General features: G+C 36.0%; 1 protein-coding gene across 1 annotated transcript in view; it reads left to right on the top strand.

Annotated features, from left to right (window-relative positions):
- dab1a (DAB adaptor protein 1a) overlaps nucleotides 1–21,712 on the top strand; it is a 696,745-nt gene that overhangs the window by 185,718 nt on the left and 489,315 nt on the right. The window lies entirely within an intron of this gene.

Here is a 21,712-nt window from a genome sequence, read left to right as displayed (position 1 = left end):
CTCTTAAGGCCTCATGAGACAATAAAATATATATAAAATTAAGAGTTCAGAATCATGACAGAAGTAGTTGGTCAACAACTATATCAACATATGTTTTGCTGACTGTTTTAAGATTGTTCAGATACAAACCTTCATATATTGCCTTGATATAGGGCTTTGTAATTTCTGTCATAGTTTTGATGACAGCAGTTTTTACATGGTTATTACTGGTCGGAATTTTTGGAACACTAGTCTTGATTAATGTCTGGATGTTATGGTTAGGCTTGGGGTTTTAATGGGATCTTTGGGAGTACTTTGACCTGAAGGCAAGGTCAGTACCAGAGAGCTACAAACCCTCATCAAACATGCCTTGACAAGCCTATAAAAGTCTTAATGTTACTATAAAGACTAATGCGAGTGAGTTTTAATCAAGGCCAGATCAAAACTCTTAAAAATGTTCAGCTCTCCAGGTCCAATGTTGCCAACAACTAACCAAAAGCCTTAGCTGTGCTGTTTCACTGTCTTTTTCAAATCATCTCTCTTGATTTCACCACTCATGTGTCCAACAGATGTGCACTTCGAAACCTTGGCAGAAGTAGGCCATCCTTGGACATGCTGTCTACTGTTTTAGGAATATTGTAATTCAAACATACTTTCAGATGCTGCATTTTACCCAATATACACATTGGACCCAGTGATGCCACATAGTTATTCAGTTATAGTTTTGTTTGAAGCTTATGTCTGGGTGTTGAGATCAAGGTCTTGGTTTCAATGTTTTGAGTCCAAGTAGTAGTATGAGTTTTAGAAAGCCTAGATTTTGATCTTTTTCAGCTTTCAAACTACATATGAAGAGAACATGCAAAAAATGTGTTTCTTGCTCAAGGTTACTCATGGGATATTTCCCCCCCCCCCCCCCTCCACAAGAATGTTCAGCTTGTGATGATTTATTTATTTATTTATTTATTTATTTATTTATTTATTTATTTATTTATTTATTTATAATTTTTTTTGATGAGTTTTTAGTATAGATTCGCATTTGAGGGATCTGGTATTGATATAAATTAGAATTTGGATGAGATTAGTTTTGTATCTAGGTCTTATGGGCTATAGTTTTATTCTAGTCCTGCATCTAATGCATCTGACATTTGGTTTAAATTTGGAATTTAAGGAGTCTAGTTTGGATCTGGTTCATATATGCTCTAGTTTAAATCTAGTCTTGCATCTGACATTTAGTGTACATTTGAATTTTGATGAGTTTAGTTTGGATTTGGATCTTATAGCTGTAGTTTTAATCTAGTCCTGCATCTGATGCATCTGACATTTGGTGTAAATTTGGAATTTGATGAGTCTTGTTTGGATCTGGATCTTATGGGATTGAGATGCATAATTGTAATCGAGTTCTGCATCTAGGGCATCTAGTATTTGTTGTAAATTTGGATTTTTGTGAGTCTTGTTTGTATCTGGGTCTTACAGGCTCTAGTTTTAGTCTAGTCCTGCATCTATTATTTGGTGTAAATTTGGAATTTGATGAGTCTAGTTTGAATCTGGTTCTTATGAGATCTGATTGCAATCTAGTTCTGCATCTGGGGCATCTGGTATTGGTCTCAGTTACAATTTTGATGAGTTTAGTTTGGATCTGGGTCTTATGGGCACTAGTTTTAGTCTAGTCCTGCATCTGATGCATCTGACATTTGGTGTAAATTTGGAATTTGATGAGTCTAGTTTGGACCTGCATCTTATATGATGTATAATTGTAATCTAGTTTTGCATCTAGGGCATCTAGTATCTGGTGTAAATTTGGATTTTTGTGAGTCTAGTTTGTATCTGGGTCATATGGGCTCTAGTTTTAGTCTAGTCCTGCATCTATTATTTGGTGTAAATTTGGAATTTGATGAGTCTAGTTTGAATCTGGTTCTTATGAGATCTGATTGCAATCTAGTTCTGCATCTGGGGCATCTGGTATTGGTCTCAGTTACAATTTTGATGAGTTTAGTTTGGATCTGGGTCTTATGGGCACTAGTTTTAGTCTAGTCCTGCATCTGATGCATCTGACATTTGGTGTAAATTTGGAATTTGATGAGTCTAGTTTGGACCTGCATCTTATATGATGTATAATTGTAATCTAGTTTTGCATCTAGGGCATCTAGTATCTGGTGTAAATTTGGATTTTTGTGAGTCTAGTTTGTATCTGGGTCATATGGGCTCTAGTTTTAGTCTAGTCCTGCATCTATTATTTGGTGTAAATTTGGAATTTGATGAGTCTAGTTTGAATCTGGTTCTTATGAGATCTGATTGCAATCTAGTTCTGCATCTGGGGCATCTGGTATTGGTCTCAGTTACAATTTTGATGAGTTTAGTTTGGATCTGGGTCTTATGGGCACTAGTTTTAGTCTAGTCCTGCATCTGATGCATCTGACATTTGGTGTAAATTTGGAATTTGATGAGTCTAGTTTGGACCTGCATCTTATATGATGTATAATTGTAATCTAGTTTTGCATCTAGGGCATCTAGTATCTGGTGTAAATTTGGATTTTTGTGAGTCTAGTTTGTATCTGGGTCATATGGGCTCTAGTTTTAGTCTAGTCCTCTCTATTATTTGGTGTAAATTTGGAATTTGATGAGTCTAGTTTGAATCTGGGTCTTAAGGGGTCTGATTGTAAACTAGTCCTGCATCTAGGGCATCTGGTATTTTGTGTAATTTTTTTATTTTTTATTTTTTATTTTGAGAGTAGTTTGAAACTGGGTCTTATGGCTCTAATTTTAGTCTAAACCTGCATCTGATGCATCTGACATTTGGTGTACATTTGGAATTTTTTAAGTCTAGTTTGGATTTGGGTCTTATGGAATCTAATTGTAATCTAGTTCTGCATCTGATGCATCTGACATTTGGTGCAAGTTTGGAGTTTGATGAGTCTAGTTTGGATTTGGGTCTTCTGGGATCTAATTGTAATCCAGTTCTGCATCTGGGGCATCTGGTGTTGGTGTAAATTACAATTTTTATGAGTGTAGTTTGGATCTGGGTATTATGAGCTCTAGTTTTAGTCTAGTCCTGCATCTGATGCATCTGACATTTGGTGTAAATTTGCAATATGATGAGTCTAGATAGGACGTAGGTCTTATAGGCTATAGATTTAGTTAATTGTAGTTCCCTATCTGACATTTGCTGTACATTTGGGTCTTGATGATATTTAATTGGATCTAGGTCTTTAGAGCTTTAGTTTTAGTGTAGTTTCACATCTGAGGCATCTGATATTTGGTGTAAATTTGGGTCTTCAAGAGTCTAGTTTGGATTTGGAACTTATGACTCATGTTTTGGGTTGAATCCAGTACTTGGGGGTTCTGGTTTTAACTCTAACTCTTACAAACTTTCAAAAATTGCATTTCCACTGACAGAAATGTGTAAGTGGTTGATGTTTTTGACAGTGCATTCACTGGGTTGGGCTTTTGCTCTTTACTTTGGTTTCATTGATTATCTGACAAAACACAGAAAGTGCACTTTTTTGCAAAATTTCCATTGTACAAAAATGTAAACATTGACTGAGACAGTTAGGCATATTGAAAAGAACTGACGCCCACAGCCTTGTTTAAATGTGTCAAACTCAAGAAAAAAAAAAAAAAAAACACAGACTTTTATAGTCTTTTTATGACTGTGATTTAAATATGCAATTTTTAGTAGAACAGAAGGCGAGAAAGAGCAGCTAATGATATTATGATTGATAACACACTTGGAGTCTTTTTTTCTGCTGCAGTCTGTGCTAATAACAACAACAACAATAAAACAGCATGTGCTAATATTATAGTAAGCTGCGTATTTGTGGCAGTGTCTTGTGTGCTCAGGCTCATTTGTTGGATTTTATCGATCAATAGTGAATCTCTTTTGTCAAGGTGTTTGTTTTGCTCTCAGTGATGTGGTGTGAACATCATTACTTAAAGTTGTTGTGGTTTATCCCCAGCTGCTGAGGTGCAAATCATGGGACCCGTTTGTTCATCTTCACTTTTTTCTCTCTTTTACACCTCTCCATCATCTTTTCACTAATGGTCTCACTTGGGGCAGGGAAAGCTGTGTGGAGCAACAAGAATCTAATGATAACACTCTGGAGTTCTGGAGACTTTGATTTCATCTGGAAGCCTTTTTGTGTGTGTGTGTGTGTGTGTGTGTGTGTGTGTGTGTGTGTGTGTTTGTGTGTTTGTGTGTTTGTGTGTTTATTTATTTATTAATTAATTTATTTATTTATTTATTATTTATTTATTTATTTATTTATTTATTTATTTATTATTTGTATTAAGAGTTTTATGTATTTATTTATTTTCTATTTTATTAAGTGTTTTTTATTTATTTATTTATTAATAATTTTTATTAAGTGTGTTTTATTTATTTATTTATTTATTAAGTATGTTCTATTTATTTATGTATTTAGTTATACATTATTTGTTTGATTATTTTAAAATTGCTTAATTCAAGATTTTCAAGGTCAAAATTAAATTGATTGATTGATTGATTGATTGATTGATTGATTGATTGATTGATTAATTGATTGATTTATTGATTGATTGATTGATTGAAACCTTCAGTCTTGGTGGTATTCTTTTTCAAGCAAGAAAAATATGTGATGGCCGAGGAATAAGAGAGACATAAGCGACATTGCCATGAGTACTTTATACTTTAATAAAGCATCGCCAATGTAAGTGAAACACTTTGCCTAAACCTTCCCCAGAGCCGCTCTTCATTATAACGCCATCTCACTTTCCAGAAGCACCACTCCAAACGTCATCTCCGCATATCGAGCTTAGCGCTGGATAAATATTAGAAACATGACATCCTGAGCCAAAGAGATGTGTTACTGAAATTCAACCTGAGTTCAGCAGCGATGAACTTTTGCAGACGAGTGTTAGGCACACAGAGGAAGACGGTGAGAATTTAACTGTGATTCTGTAATAGTGAACAGTCGCTGCATACAGTAAAGCAAAGATGAACTCATTTTCAGACACTATGAACTTCACTAAGAGAAGGTATGTGTTGCTGGAAACTAGGCCTTTAGGTTTTTTTTTTTCTACATGTCAGAGTGTGGTTTGTATATTGTTTATTGTGACGATTGACTCTAAGGGCCCTATCATACACCCGTCGCAATGTGGCGCAAGGCGCGCACAATACTTGTTTGCTAGTTTCAGCTTGGCGCAAGAGTCGTTTTGAGGCGTTGCGCCACGCTGTTTAAATAGCAAATGCATTTGCGCTCATATGTGTGCCCATAAGCGTTCTGGTCTAAAAAGGAAGGCGTTCTGAGGCGCACTGCTGGCGCGTTGCTAGTTTGAGAAACTATAATAGATTTTTCATTAGACCAAAACAAACCCCGTCTAAACTCCAGCGCAGAGTTGCGCCTGGCTTGCACACTGCTTAATAGCCTACACACAAGATGTAGAGCAATACGCAAATATCTTTACATATGAAAAAATTAAAATATTAAGGATAGGTCTATATATAGGATATAATAAGAATATATATATATATATATATATATATATATATATATATATAGGATATAAATATAAAGGATTAAAATATTACAAAACATATTATTTTCTAGCCTACATAAATATGAATATAAATATGAATACATAAATATTTTTGCCTTCTTCATCTCGGGAGGCTTTTTCAGTTCATTCATAACAATTTGCTTTTGTATAATGTTATTATTATTAGCACTATTATTTATTATATCCATATTTATTTTTGTTTTATTAAAAACAAGCTTAGATTTGCCCACCTGTCAGGTTAAAAACCATATGGGGCACAGCATGTGTTTTAGGATATCTCAGGTTTTTGAATACAGTTCGTTATTATTGTTCATTTATTAGTTTGCTGGAAATTAGAACTGAATTTAGAAATAGTTTTGAAACAAATATTTGCCCTTAACAAACAAAATTAATTATTTATAGGCTAATTGATGTCTGTGCGTAAAGGTTTCCCTATCCAAGAGCGAAAGTGAAAGTAAATTGATTATCTTTCATTCTTACGCTATAGATGCTCTGTTTAACTGTTAACTGTTTGCTTGTGAAATGCTCAGTTTTACTACTTCTACTTATTTTACGTCATGTAAATACCAAATGCGCTTATGGCACGACACAGCTGGCTCTTAAAGGGAATGGGAGATGAGACTCTGCTTGGTTTATTCTCAAAACACACCTATAACTCATTAAGAAAATAAACTCAACCCTTTTAGACCATGCGCCACGCCGCAAAGCGGATTTTCCTGTCCTTAAAGTAGCAAATATGGATTCTGACACGACCTGAAAGCGTTTGCGCCCTGCGTTTTCCGTTTTGCGCATGGACCGTCAAAATAGAGCCCTAGGTTAGCCAGGATTAAATTAAATGTAAAGGGTTAAATGCACATTTAGTCCAACGACAAAAGTGTTGAATTATGGAAGGTTATTCACTTGCTTATGTCACTGTTTCTTGCGAAGACCTACTGCTTACATTGTTTACTATCTTACTTGTGTGCGATGATGGCACCTCTGTAGTAAAAAGCAAAACATTATCATAGCTTACAGTGTTACATAAAAAAAAGAGTTCACAAACTGAATAAAACGTCAAAGTTATAGTTAAAATCTCAACACAGCAGTCAAGTTTTTGATGTTCTATATTTGCTGAATTAACAAATCTGTCAGTCACTTTTAGCCAGTAACTTAATTTCTGATTTAATTTCTGATTCCTGATTTTTTTTTAAAATGATTATTATTGAATAATAATAATAATAAATTGTGTTGGTATTGTCAGTAGTAGTAGTAGTAGTAGTAGTAGTAGCAGTAGTAGTAGTAGCAGTAGTAGTAATAGTATTTATAATTTGAAGTATTGTTCATTAAAATTTGTTTATTAGTTTTGATTATTAGTAGTGATAACAATTATTATTAATAATACTATAATAATAATAATAATTATTATTAATATTGTTATTATTATTATTATTATTATTATTATTATTATTATTATTAATAATAATAATAATAATAATAATAATAATGATGATGATGATGATGATGATGGCGATAAACACTTGTTTATATGCACTTAAGTATTTTTTTATTAAAACATTTAACTATATTCGCATATATCGTCATAAAATAAAATGAAAGATGCATTACAAAACAATTTATCTTAGTTATACGTAAAACCTTTTATTTCAATTCAATGTTTTATTTTTTTTAAAAAATAAGAGTACATGTTTATCATCGACAAATCAAATCTAACGGGTTTGGTCATGCTTTGGAGATGAATCTGGCTTTGTCGTGTCGTATATAATCATGGAAATCCTCAAATTAAAGGTGCTCTTGAAACTGAAACAATATTTGTTTTATTGCATCATCTGAATTGTTTTTATTTGTTATTTGCTTGTCTCTTCTCCTGCTGGTCTGACAGACACTGAACTGTTGTCAATAGACGGATGCATAGAAAAGGGAATCACTGCAAGGCCCATATCTCAAATCAGTGCATCCATTAGCGCTCATCAGGCCATTGTCAAAAAAAAAAAAAAAGATTGGCAGAGATAAAGAGATCTGATCTCTAATGGGGGGGCATTGTGTTCTCTGCCTCTGCTGATTAATAGTTTCTCTCACTGTTATTACATAATATTGTATTTCCCTGTTTCCAATATTTTCACAGCATGTCCTTCTGAAACGTTTTTCATTGTGGAAATTGTTTGGAGAGACCAACAACAAACTGATCTTCTGTTCTGGCAAACCTATTTTATCCATGCAATTATAGACGATTAAGTGAAGATGACAAAGTAAAAGCAAAAATGAAGAAAAAAATTATGCTTAGACATGAAAATGACAAAAACTGAAATAAACATGTATTTGCATGACATAAAATAATAAAAATAATAAAATAAAATGTAAATAAAATATTAATAATATTTAAACATGAAATTACACATTATACTGGATAATTTAAGACACTTTTATACAGCTTATAGTAACACTTAAAGGCTTAACTAGGTTAATTAGGTTAACTAGGCCGGTTAGGGTTATTGCAAAACAATGATTTGTTCTGTAGACTATCGAAAAAAAAAAAATAGCTTAAAGGAGCTAATAATTAAAAAATAATAATAATAAAAACTTAAACACTGCTTTTACGCTAGCCGAAATAAAACAAATAAGACTTTCTCCGGAAGAAAAAATATTATCAGACATACTGTGAAAATGTCTTTGCTCTGTTAAACATAATTTGGGAAATATTTAAAAAAGAAAAAACTCAATTTAAAGGGGGAATAATAATCCTGACTTTAATTGTATATGGCAAGTCAAACAGCAATTCAAATTTATTTCTTAGTTTTTTTTTTTTTTTACTTAATATTCTCCTTTGTTTAATCCATGCCAAAATATCTGGCATTTAATCTGACTTGTTTTGAATATGTGTAGTGTAGGTCAGCGTGTCTGTGGATGGGTGCGTGCACGCAAAGACATAGACATGGATATTGTTCTTGTAATTCAATCAACCAAGGGAAGTAATCTAATTTCTCTGAGCTGCTAAAATATGTATCCCTATACAGACAGAGAGCCATCATAACAGGGGATTCCATCTTGCAGTACAGAGAAACTCAGAGATCATGTGTATATATATATATATATATATATATATATATATATATATATATATATATATATATATATATATATATATATATATGGTAAAGTTGCTGAGACCTTTATTTTACTATTTATTTATTTCATTTTTTTTTTATATGGAAGTGTTGTTGATGAGGGACCAGCAGGGACCATTCAACCTGCAGACTGCAGTGTGGGTCCTAACACCCCAGTATATTAATGGGGACTCTCTACTGCTCAGGGAGCACCTTCTATCGCATGAGACTTTAAACCGAGGTCCTGACTCTTTGTGGTCATTAAAAATCCCGGGATGTCCTTGAAAAAAAGAAGGGGCTTAACGACATTCTGGCCAATTTTGACAACAGGCCTCTGTCCATCATGGCCTCCTAACCCTCCCCATATCCTAACTGGCTTTATTACTTAGTCTCCTCTCTACCAACCAGCTGGTGTGTGGTGTGTGTGATCTGGCGCATTATGGCTGCCGTCACAATATCCAGGTGGATGCTGCACACTGGTGGTGGATGAGGAGAGTCCCCTCATTGCTTTAAATGTCTAGAAAATTGCTATATAAATGTAAGGAATTATTATTATCATTATCTTTACGTACCTCCAAATAAAACAAAATATTGAGGTAGGGAGCAGGGCTTTCTTTTTTATGCATCATTCCCTCATAGCAAACTAACGGTACCAAAAATGGTACATTGTAAAAAAAAAAAAAAAAAAAAAAAAAAAAAAAGTGATTAATTAATTTAAAAAAAAGAGAGTACACTTGTTGCCTTATTATAAAGTCAACTTGTTGCTTTTAAGGCAAAAGGTTTACTCACTGTTTTTTATTAATCAACTAATCACTTTTTACAGTATATTTACACCAAAAGCAGCAAGCGAGTCAAAGTAGCCGGAAGTCATTCATGTTCAATGGGAGCTGGCGATGGGAACAGCCCGTTACACAGGGCGTCAGCATCAACGATTCCCATTCACTTTGAATAGGTTATGTCAAGCGTTGCTAAACTAAATTGTGGGTTCATCTGCGCTGCTTTAGCGGCATTGCTCGCTGCAGAAGTTGAGACTTTCTCAACTTTTCAAGTGCCGATGGAAGCATAAATCAATCAGATTGTTGTATGCAAACACGACAGCTTAGACAGTGGCCGATTGCTGACTAATTTAACTAGCTGACACTGCTTTGATGCTTTGATGACAAAAGTGTTTTTTATTCTCTATTCTATTATGGTAATGAGCTATGCAGAGTTTGGCAGCAAGCAATCGGAATGTAGAAGTCCACCGCTTGAGAGGAGTCCAGAGATCACAGTCCTGTGAACTTTGGTTCTGACCACAGTTGTTCCCAAAGGTTTGATTATTGAGGTTGCCGGACTTGCAAATATTTCAAATGTTTTCTTTCAGGGACATACATTAAAAAAGTTACTGGCGAGTTACTGATGTGAATACATTATTATTATTATTATTCATTCATTCATTTTTTTGTCGGCTTAGTCCCTTTATTAATCCAGGGTCGCCACAGCAGAATGAACCGCCAACTTATCCAGCAAGTTTTTACGCAGCGGATGCCCTTCCAGCCGCAACCCATCTGGAAAACATCCACACACACATTCACACACACACTCATACACTACGGACAATTTAGCCTACCCAATTCACCTGTACCACATGTCTTTGGACTGTGGGGGAAACCGGAGCACCCGGAGGAAACCCACGCAAAGGCAGGGAGAACATGCAAACTCCACACAGAAACGCCAACTGAGCCGAGGTTCGAACCAGCGACCCAGCAAGCTTCTTGCTGTGAGGCGACAGCACTACCTACTTTGCCACTGCCTCGCCTATTATTATTATTATTATTATTATTATTATTATTATTATTATTATTATTATTATTATTATTGGTTATTTTTTTCTTTAAAAAGTGGGAATCTCATGTGACAATACAAAGTACAGTATTACTGCTTCAGAGTTTTTCAGACACATGGACACATATTGGATAATTAGGTGGAGCAAAGCTACACCACATGTAACTTGATCTTCTATTGTTAAATCAATTGATAAAAAGTGTGCAACATTTACATGCTAGAAAGCTTGTTTTATGCGGAAATATAACTGATTTAAAACACTGTCGCCAGGGTAGCTAGAGCGAACTTTGACGCTTTTACTGCCTTCAGTGTGAACGGACAGTAAGAGAGGTTAAGAATATTCTTGCTGAAGCTAATAAACCTCAATCAACCAAGAAGGATTGTCAATCTAAACTTAAAAAATTCACAGACACATCTTATTGTTTACCTAAAGAATAGCAATGTGCGCCAGCAAAATATTTATTGATCTGACATGTATGTTTGCGCGAATAGTGTTGGGCAATAATTTTGTTGGACATTAAACCAAATCGTGTTTTAAACGGATGTCTAGAGGGCCAGGAGACTCTTATTTAAAACATACACAAGTGAAGAGGTTTAGCCACCCTCTTTCAGTGCGATTTCTTTCTTCCTCACAAACAAAAGGCAGTCAATTGGGTGCTAAAAGAGAAGAAAATTAATCTGCAGTTTATTTTAATAAGCCCCCAGTAACTGTAGACATGTGTGCCTAAACTGCCTCTGAAACCGCAATCAGCCCTTCTGGAGCTCAAAGCTGCTGGATAAAGACACTGAAACTAATTTCTTCTATGGGCTCAGGGGAGGATGCACGTGTGTGTTTAGTGTGTGTGCGAATGTGTGGGTGTGGAAGGAAGGGATAAGCGACTGTCTGCAGGTGCAAAGGCTAAGAGACTCCATTGAAGGAGTCTCTTTTTTATAGGCGCCTGAATATCAAGACGTGAATATGAATTTTTAATGGCGTTGAACATAGCCGGTTTTGGCGTAATGAAGTCTCTCCGTCTTTCTTGCCTTTATGGGCTGATTGATCTTCATGCCTATTAGTCTTTCATAAGTTGTGATGAATAGATCTTTCTTGCAGAATTTTGCATGGAAATCAGCGAGCTTGTTCTCTGCGAATGCATGCGAGACGTTTCTATTGTGTGAAGCAGATGCAAAAACCATTCTGAAGTGGTAGTTTTAATAACCCTGAAAACCGTGATTTTAACTTTTTCGTTCCCATTTTTTTTTTGTGTATACACTTCTGTTGGTCTTTGATGACTTGTATGGATGTTTGAACAGCTAATTCTGTAAATATCGGAGACATTTTTAACAGTATTGAAACGTGGAGGAGTAAATGAGGCGAAATGCTATCCATGGTCCTGAACCTCTTATAATGAGCTGCTCTCCAGACCTGCTGCATGCATAACCAGATTTTTGTGCTTGTGAGAGCAATTCAGAGCTTTCAGCACTATTACAATAGTTTATCAAATAATCTGAAATCTTTCTGGTCACTATGATATTAGCTCATTAAATATATTATATTATATTATATTTAAATATCAAGGGGAATGTGTTTGCCAAGCTCCATATGTATGATTGTATAAAATAATATATAAATAGAATAACAAAATGATATTACATCCATACATTAAGTTTTTATTTTTTTATTAGTAGTATTATTTTTGTTATTTCAAAATACTAAGTATTTGTATTTTTATTGTTGTTATTTCACAGTTGTGTAATTATTGTGCAATGTTTAATAATGCATATAATAATAATAATAATAATAATAATAATAATAATAATGATGAGGATGATGATGATGATGATGATGATAGATGTATAAATAGTGTTGTTGTTGTTGTTGTTTTAAATTATTGTATGTTATGTTTGAAAATACGTACTACTACATCTAAGAACAACAACAAACAACAACAACCACAAACAAAAACCATCAGTAACAAAAAAAAATGCCATCAACCTTCAACAACAACCACCACCAACCACAACAAAAACCATCAACAACAACCACCCCCAACAACAAACTCCACCACCATCATCAACAACAACCACCACACTAACAACAAAAGCTATCAACAACAACCACTAATACCAACAACAACCATCATCAACAAAACAGCAACACCAACAACCAACAACTTCCAACAGCAACGACCACCACCAACAACAACCTTCACCCCCACCATCAACAACAACCACCACCAACAAAAATCATCGTCAACAAAAACAGCAACACCAACAACCAACAACCTCCAACACCAACAACCACCATCAACAGTAATCACCACCACCACAACAACCAGCAACATCCAACAACAACCACCACCACCAACAAAAACCCTCATCATCAAAACAGCAACACCAACAACCAACAACTTCCAACATGAACAACCACCACCAACAACAAAAAAACATAATCAATAACCTCCACCACCAACAACAAAACCATCAACAAAAACAGCAGCACCAACAGGAACACCCACTACCAACAACAACAACAACTAACAACCACCACCAACAAAAAACATCAACAAAACAGCAGCACCAACAGCAACACCCACCACCACTATCATCAACAACAACAAGTAACAACCACCACCAACAAAAAACATCAACAAAACAGCAGCACCAACAGCAACACCCACCACCACAATCATCAACAACAACTAACAACCACCACCAACAAAAAACATCAACAAAACAGCAGCACCAACAGCAACACCCACCACCATTATCATCAACAACAACAACTAACAACCACCACCAACAAAAAACATCAACAAAACAGCAGCACCAACAGCAACACCCACCACCACTATCATCAACAACAACAAGTAACAACCACCACCAACAAAAAACATTAACAAAACAGCAGCACCAACAGGAACACCCACCACCACTATCAACAAAAACAACCACCACAACAACAACCAACAACAAAAATCTTCCCCCCCCAAAAAAAGAAAAACAACCAATAACAAAACCTACAACCACCCACAATAACCATCACCACCAACAGCAACAATCACCACCAACAACAAATACAGAAACCACTACAACCACCAACACAAACTAACAAAAATCATAAACAACAACCACCACCAACAAAAACCATCATCAAAATAAAACAGCAACACCAACAGCCATAACCACCTAACAGCAACAAACCACCAACAACAACAACCATCAACACTACCAACAACAATCACCACAACCACCACCACCACCAACAACAACAACCACCACCAATAACAACCACCAACATCCAACAACAATAACCAGCAACAACCACTACCGAGAACAGCTATCACCACTATCACTACCAACAACAACAACCACCAATAACATCCAACAACAACAACCAGCAACAACAACAATTATTATTATTACTATTATAATGTTGTCTGCTAGTAAAAAATCATACTGCTGTACTTAGAGTAGTTGTACTTTAAAAGTAACTATTATTAGAGAAACTAATATTAGAATGCCATCTACAGATGTTCTTAAAATAGTGTGTCCTGCTACACTGTTGTTGTTTTTTTAGACTGCACTCCCGTCTCTATGTCCAGAGTGTGATGCTTGGAATTTTCCATGCTTCTTTGTTCCCACTTTCAGCAACAATCAAGGCTCTCCCTTGATAGTGTTGCATGCAGAGATGCAATTCAACTAACTCTCATCCACCCTCATGCACTGACAGGGTCTGCATTATGACTCACAAGCTCCATTTAACTATACCGTGACTTTATTACGACGCTCCATAAAGAACCTTCATAAACCTCCACTAATAAACATGAGATACAGAAAAAACAAACCTAACACACAAAACATGGCCACAGTGAAAAGGACCAGAGCCGCTATAAAGCACAGCTATTTTTGTGGCCTGAAATAAAGATGCTATTGTGAGCAGGCTAAGATTTGCATTAGGAATTCAACTGATGAATATGTAGTGGAATTTCATGTCTTTGATATTCCGTGCATTGTCGGGTCTGTATGTTTTAATTGGGAGGCAGCTTTGAATATTCATAAGCTGCCGCTGTGGTTCTTTCATGCATTATGGGTTAAATTGTGTATTTTCTATGATTGAAGCCAAAATTCCAGTGGTTTAGAACTTTGTTTTTCTCATTTGGCCAAGGAGACTTAGATGCAACCAATAAAAAGGATTCTCACATAAAACTAGATATATATTGTCTTTCAAAAGAAAATAAAATGTAGTCCCCAGAAAGTGTCTGTGAAAATTCAGTTCAAAATATCCTAGAAATCATTAATCATGTCAAATTTGCACCTTTTACCGTGTGATCAAAAACACAGTTTTGTATATGCACACCTTAAATGCAATTGATCTTCACCTTCCTGATGAGGGCAGTTACTTTACATTTTAGTATTCTGACACTACAGACACAACAAAACAAGCGAATCTCATAGTGCAGAAATGACAGACTAAATTTGCAGTCACACGGCACTTTTCAGCTCATAGGCGTCCGTTCATACCAACCCAAGCTCATTCTGGAAACGTAGCCCTGCGGACGTTTCTGGAGACCGCGATTTACATGGCCGGAGGTACGTAAAGGTCGCGTTTGTTTTTTTTCGAGCGAACGCTGCGGGGCGGTGTGGCACCGCTCCGCCCCTCCTCTTCGCGCTCGCCAGCTCGCCTCCGAGCTTAGCTCACAGCTTTGCGTAGGCAGAGCGGAGGCCCCGGAGGAGGAGCCAGAGCCGGCCACGGTGGACGATGACCGGGATCGAGTCTGGGGAACAGCAGGTTCCGGAAATCAGGTAAGACGAAAAACGGAATCTGAAAAATAAGGGTGAGAACGCGGCGGGATCCGAAAACGCGGTCGAAATCGAAGACACAAACGCGGTCGAAATCGAAAGACGAGGGCTTTAGCCGATCCGGCGGCTTTTTGCGTGAGAACGGCATAGACGCGAACGCCGCGCACTCCTGAGAGGCGCCTCACAGTAGCCTCTCGCAGATCCGAGAAAACAAAAAAACGCTCGAATACGTACCACCCGGGACGTAAATCGCGGTCCACAGAAACGTCCGCGGGGCTACGTTTCCGCAATGAGCCCGGGTTGGTTCATACACATGCAAAAAATGCAGACTGAAAATGCAAACTCACATGACAAGTTTAGCATGTTGCTGCATTCCGAAGTTCAAGCTTGGTGAATCATCTTCATTTCCATCCGCTTATTCGGGGCCAGTTCGTAAGGGCAGCCGTCTAAGGAACAACTCCCAAGGTAGGCGTCCTGGAGTTATCCGAAACAGATGCCTGAGCCACCTCAGCTGACTGTTCTCGATGTGGAGGAGCAGCAGCTCTATTCCAAGCTCTTCTCGGGTGACTGATCTCCTCACCCTGTCTATAAGGGTGCGCCCTGCCACCCTACGAAGGAAACTCATTTCAGCCGCTTGTATCTGAGATTTTGTCGTTTCAGTCATGACCCAAAGCTCATGACCATAGGTGAGATTTATTTTGGGAGTATTATAACTAAAACCTTAATATATGAAATAAAAATAAATAATAATATTAATAATAATAATAATAATAATAATAATAATAATAATAATAATATATTTTTAACTTTTATTTAATGTTTAAAATGCAAATCCACTTAGATTATCTTTATTTGGTAAATAAAGCAAGTTTGTCATATAATATATATAGTGAAAGACAGAAAATATTACTGTACAAACCACATTGTACACAAATCAGATGAACATTTTTTTTACATTAGTCAATAATGCTACGGAATTTAATAAAAAAAACTGAATAAATCTAGATTTACAAACAATTACTCAAGTAAATAAACAAAATTATTGATGAACTAAAAATCTGTGGAAAAGCTGGAGAATTTAGAAAATTCTGCGTTTTAGAGTTCCTTTTTGCAGGACAAATAGAGTTAGAAATTATTTTATAATGGTGGCCATTAGGTCATTAAATTAGTTCAGGGGGGAGGGAGATGCACCTACAATGTGGTGTATGGTATGTTGTGTGGTAATATTTTATAAATGTGTACATGGAACTGCGCCTGTGTTATGGCACCTTGCTGCAATTTTTGTTTCCCTAAACGGGATAATAAAGTTGTGTCTGAGTCTGTCTGAGGTGAATTGTGTAAGATAAAACTGTAGTGTATGTGTGTGAATGAGTGTGTATGGATGTTTCCCAGTGATGGGTTACAGCTAGAGGGGCATTCGTATGTTGGATAAGTTGGCCATTCATTCCGCTGTGGCGACCCCTGATTAATAAAGAGATTAAGTCGAAAAGAAAATAAATGAATGAATCAAACCTAATTATACTAGTTAAACATGGAAAAAGTCTGATTTTCATGATATGATATTTCGAGAACCGACTCTGTGATGCAATAGCACTGGCAGGGATTATGTTTGTCAACACAAATAAGACCTCAAAAGCCAGTCGCCCTCATTAAAACAGCCCTGTTTCCAGTAAGTGGTCTCTGACCTGAGAGAGATATTGCTGTATCTCTATCTCACGCAGGAGGAAAGGGGGGCGTACATTCCTCCTGTCATTGATTGGCACACTTGTGGCTCATATTGGGCATTGTGATGGATAGTGGAGCAGAATTTAAGTGCACTGAAGTGGAGAGGAGAGGACCCAGTGTGGCCCAGCTCAGGGGCCAATCAGCCAAAAGCTATTAGCTTCAAACAAGCTTAGAAACACCTCTAAAACCCACCAAAATCTGCATATTGACACACAGATATGCAGAGACATGTTTTGCAGCATTGTGCTACTGTAATGAGCTTGCACAGTGTATATGTAAACATACACAAATAAGCTCAGTTCATTTAACATTGACTATTATAACAATACTATATACTATATATATAATATAAAATATAATATATAAAAAATACTTTTGGGCGAGGCAGTGGCGCAGTAGGTAGTGCTGTCGCCTCACAGCAAGAAGGTCGCTGGGTCGCTGGTTCGAACCTCGGCTCAGTTGGTTTTTCTGTTCTGGAGTTTGCATGTTCTCCTTGCCTTCATGTGGGTTCCCTCCAGGTGCTACGGTTTCCCCCACAGTCCAAAGACATGCGGTACAGGTGAATTGGGTAGGCTAAATTGTATGTAGTGTATGAGTGTGTGTGGATGTTTTCCAGAGATGGGTTGTGGCTGGAAGGGCATCCGCTGCGTAAAAAAACTTGCTGGATAAGTTGGCGGTTCATTCCGCTGTGGCGACCCCGGATTTATAAAGGGACTAAGCCGACAAGAAAATTAATGAATGAATAAATACTTTTATTCTATTCCCCTTCATCTGTTTAGCATGTATGTGTGCAGCCACCCTCGTTCATTCGTCCACTCTTAAGATGTTTTGATTGTAACATTTATAGATTGTTAGTTGGCACTGTCACCTCACAGCGAGAAGGTCACTGGTTCGAGTCCTGGCTGGGCCAGTTGGTGTTTCTATGTGGAGTCTACATGTTCTACCCATGTTGACGTGGGTTTCCTCTGGGTGGTCCGCTTTCCCCTACAGTCCAAAATATATGCACTATAGGTAAATTGGTTAAACTTAATTGGCCGTAGTGTACAAGTGTGTTTGTGTGTGTGTGTGTGTGAAGGAGAGGGTATATTTCCCAGTACTGATTTCCAGCTGGAAGGGCATCTGTTGCATAAAACAAGCTGGAATAGTTGGCGGTTCATTCCACTGTTTCTACCCCTGACAAATAAGGTACTAAGTCGAAAGAAATGGAATGTGAACTGATTCAAAGAATATATAAACAGCACACACACACACACACACACACACACACGGTCAGGGCTGAGTTTTGTTAATCTGTTTAGTGAACTTTGGAAAGCATTTCCCTTGCCTTGCCTTGTAAGACCCTTGCTTTGTCTGTTTGTTTACATTGCTTGCAGCCTTAACTGACCACTCGACTGTTCTTTGACCATGACTCCTTTTTTTTGTATGTATGATTTTGAGCCTGTTGACCTTTGCCTGGCTGACCATTCTTGTAATTAATCTGCATTTGGATCCTTAACTCAGTTATAAGCATCCATCAGTTAGAGAATGAGTGAATGAATGAATGAATGAATGAATGAACGAACGAACGAACTAATGAATGAATGAGATGCAAATATGTTAGGCACTATCGATTACAATATAAAAGCAATTTGAACACTTTTTAAACCTAAACAACAGAGGAAAATTGCCACTCCAAATTCATAAACAAATGGTCAGACTTTATTTGAAGATTACCAAATCAACCATTTTTTGTCTTTTTTTTTTCCAGTGGATTAACTTGCAATGATTAATTGTTCGCCTAAAGAATAACAATGTGTGATAGTAAAATAAACATGATATATTTTGATTTATGCACAGAGCAAATCAGACAATCTTCCCATCCTAATTAGGCATGAATCTCTATAAAAAAAGTCTGAATTAGAGCTCTCAGTGAAATCTTTTTACCTTATTCTGCCACGTGGAAGTGCTCTTGTTTTTCGGTTGTTTAAGAACTTCCGATTTAGTTTCCTACGAGAGAATTGACTATGGATAATAAATGGCAGAAAATGGTCAAACTACTTGCTCTACAAACAAGTATGTTCATGACTATACAAAAAAAAGCAGAATAATATAAAAAGAACATTTCAGTTTGCAACATCAAGCAGCAGAACAAGCTATTTTTAATCGATGGAAGTGAATGAAAGCGAAAGTCTGGAGCCAAAAAGAGTCAAGTGGCTCCACCAATTCGTACATCAAGAATGAGGTCAAATAGAAAGTCAGTTACAATGCCCAAAACTAATCATCAAACAGACCGATTAGTAGAGCCAGACAGAATCTGAGGACGTTTTGTGCTTTTTCTGTAGAGAATTTTGTTAAAAAATCTGCGTATTTGTGAGGAATTATTTTGGAATATATGAATAAAAAATAATACCTTTTTAACTTTTATTTAATTTTTACAATGCAAATCCAATTAGATTCACTTTATTTGGTAAACGAAGCAAGTCTCTCATATAATACATCTACTAAAAGACAGAAAATATTACATAAAAAATTGTAATGCAAATAAACCATATGAATATTTTCATATTAGTCAGTAATATAACTGAAATTAATTTAAAAACTAAATAAATATAAATGAACACATTTACTCAAGTAAATAAACAGAATCAACATTGGGTTAAAAATCTGCGAAATTCTGTGCGAGCAGATTCCATGTGGGCCTATCGATTAGACAGACCTCACATGTGTAGTCATTTCAGTTTGGTGACTAGTATACATTTGGACTTTTATTAGACTACTATTAGATTTTCACTGACAACTCAAATTTCACCTAGCCTAGACATCTATATTTAGATATCTGTTAGATGTCTTTTAAACACACATACACAAACATGCACATGCTCACACACCTGCAGTAGATACTATAGGGAAAAGGATAGAGAGTCAGTTTATGAGTGTGTGCAACAGAGTGAGAATAAGAGATGAAAAGAAACTGGTAATTGGACTGGGAGTTCTAGACAGATTGACATATCCGACCAGAGCAATCCCCTTTACATATTGCTGGCACCATCACTAACACACACACACAACAGGCATGCACACACTGAGGTGCTTCTGGGAGCCAGATATATCATTAGAATGCATTATAAGCGCTAACATCTCAGATTTTCCTGTCTTTACTAATTAATCACTCCAAATATCACATCTCTTGGCTGAACAAGGGTTACTTGACAACTTTTTTTTTTTTTTTTAATTATGAAAGCTTTTAAATCTTCCAGAATTTGTCCCTGCTTGGTTTGATTTTGATTCAAATTTAATTAAAAGATTTATACACACAGTGAAATCAGATTTGAGATATATTATTATTTTTTTGTATTGTTTTAACTTTATTCTTCTCAATGCTATTTATTTACTACCATGATCGTTTTATTAAATAATAAATATTTCTACTAAATAAATAATAATTTTCTTTTAAAATAACTTTTTAATTTTATTTTTATGTTTTTTTTTCTACAAATAAAAGCTGGATTTTGGTTTTGGTGTCAACTCTTATAATTGTGATATTATGGTACTTTGCATATAATACATGTTTCTTGCTCTGTATAAAATGCTGTGATCAATTAGTCCTGAAAGCATATGTTTTAGGTCAGTGTAACTAATTGTACTAAACTAAGTTAACCATGTTCTAACTTAATATTATAAGTTAAGCTGTTTAAAGTCGGTTTACCATAATATAAATTTATTGGACTAATAAGGTTAATTTTATTCAGCTTAAAAACTTAAGGAAACCAGGAATTTTTTATTTATTTTTTATTTTATTTATTATTTATTTTTATTTTTTTTGCAATGTGGGTAATGCTACTTTTACCACAGAAAGAAATACATATTTAATATTATATATAATTTGATCTAACAAATGTAGACAAATGGTGAACAGAACCATTTTTATGAGCAATATGTTGCAGATATAGGTGACTAACGTACCTGAACATGAAAAAGTGACAAATTAAGGTTTTTAGTTATTTGTGATCCTGAAAAGCATATATAGTTTTTGACTTGTGTTGCATGTGTAAAGTTGGTAATGACAAAAAATACACCAAATGGCCAAAAAATAAGATTTTTTCTGCTAAAACACATCAGTACATTAAGTATAAATAAACTTTCATTAATATATTTAGTAAATTTTCAATTTGAAATACATTCACTGGTCACTTTATTAGGTACACCTTACTAGTACTAAGACTAGTACTAGTCTGGTGAATGTGGAGGTCATCTGAGTTCATTTAACTCGGAAATGATTTGTGCTTTATCACATGGCGTGTCATCTTGCTGGAAGTAGCCATCAGAAGATGGGTACACTGTGGTCATAAAGGGATGGACATGGTCAGCAACAATACTCAGGTAGGCTGTAGCATTGACATAATGCTCAATTGGTACTAATGGGCCCAAAGTGTGCCAAGCATATATCCCCCACACCATTACCACCAGACTGAACCATTGAGACAAGACAGTATAGATCCATGCTTTCATGTTGTTGACGCCAAAATCTGACCCTACCATTTGAATGTCACAGCAAAAATTAAGACTCAATAGACCAATCAACGTTTCTCCAATCTTATATTCTAGCCCCAGATTCTTGTTGTCAGTTGACAAGAGTGTCATCCAGTGTGGTCCTCTGCTGCTGTAGCCCATCTGCCTCAAGGTTCAACGTGTTGTGTGTTCAGAGATGCTCTTCTGCATACCTCGGTTGTAACTAGTGCTTATTTGAGATACTGTTGCCTTTCTATCAGCTGGAACCAGTCTGGCCATTC

Source organism: Danio rerio, chromosome 20 (assembly GCF_049306965.1).
Source record: "Danio rerio strain Tuebingen ecotype United States chromosome 20, GRCz12tu, whole genome shotgun sequence".
NCBI lineage: Eukaryota > Metazoa > Chordata > Actinopteri > Cypriniformes > Danionidae > Danio > Danio rerio.
This window is presented reverse-complemented; position numbering and strand designations above follow the sequence as displayed.